The sequence below is a fragment of the Chaetura pelagica genome, unplaced genomic scaffold (assembly GCF_000747805.2).
Source record: "Chaetura pelagica isolate M959 unplaced genomic scaffold, ChaPel_1.0 scaffold436, whole genome shotgun sequence".
In the NCBI taxonomy this organism is placed as follows: Eukaryota; Metazoa; Chordata; class Aves; order Apodiformes; family Apodidae; genus Chaetura; species Chaetura pelagica.
Window position 1 is genome coordinate 1,153,898 of NW_009953651.1, and position 1,320 is coordinate 1,155,217.

A 1,320-nucleotide genomic window follows, 5' to 3' on the forward strand; every position below is an offset into this window, starting at 1 on the left:
CTCCCCCGACCCGCAGGAGGCTGCAGCTCCCTGTGTTGGGGCAGGAAGGGCAGCGTTCACCGACTGCCGGGGCAGGGAGCCTGGCCCGGGGCTCTGGCTGCGGTCCAGCTCGGAGACCTGCTCAGGAACCAGGATGGGCAAGGGTGGAACAACCCGCCGTGGTGCTTCAGCCGAGTCTTGTGGGTTTTCTCCGTCCTGTGTCTTTCATGTCTTTATCCTCACTGAATGTATTTGCTTTCCATTACCTTTTATTCCCCCGGAATCCTCAGCTACCCAAAATCATTTTAGAAAGAAAACAAGGCCTGTCTTGGCTTCAAAAGTAAAAAGCTAGGGTAGTTCCTTTATGAGCATATAAAAGCTAGGCTGAACTTTGTCCACGTATGACTCGTTTTGCTCAATCTTGCTGGCTTCCTCTCTCATCTGTACTTAAAAACGTATCTTGCAGAGGTACTGTGCATCACTCGTTTTTGTAACATCTGGTCTGCAGCTGGGAAAAACTGTAAAGCTGAAGACACGGGTGGCTTAGAGCAGAGTTGTTTTTACTTACCACGTAAGCTTTACCCTGTTTAATTCTACTGCATGGATTTATGTTAAGACAAAATATTTATAGGCCTCTAAACAATACAGAGGGTCTTCTCATATTTTTGCAGATATTACCTTAATTCTTATTTACTTACGCATAGATGTTTTAATAATTTCTCAAGAGATCTGCCAAATTCGATGTGTAGTATTTCTTCCGTGTAAATCGTGTAAACCAGAGCGCAGCTGAAGGGGGAGCACTTCAACTGTTTTTGAAGACCGTAGGTTTTTGTGATTTTACGATCGTAAGGCAGCGAGCTGAACGCATTTACAAACAATGAAGTTCTGAAAATTAAGATGTCAAGTATCTAAGCGATCGTGACATTTAATACTTTAGTATACCAAGAGGTAGTTGTGATCTTGAGTACTAGAGTTGTGCTTAATGTTGACGTTACTTATGCTGATTTTCTTGGCTACTTAAGAGAGACTTATAACACTGCTTAAGAATATAAACGACAAAGAAAAATCTACACTTTTTTTTACAGTGTGCCCTTTATGTTACTGGATTTCACCAGCGAGCACTCTTTTTGTGCAGCAACACACAATTTGGTGTCAATTTACAGGTAGTTTATTTTTTTTTTCAAGCTAGTCCGTCATAGATCCACCCACAGTCCTTACTGCAAACCAGATATTCTCTGCCTCTTCCTGCTAGCATTTCAGTCCAGAAGTTAAGGAGACTGAAACTTAGGACTTACTTTAATTTCTTTGGTAACAGTCGATATTTTTTCAAGACTGGAAGCA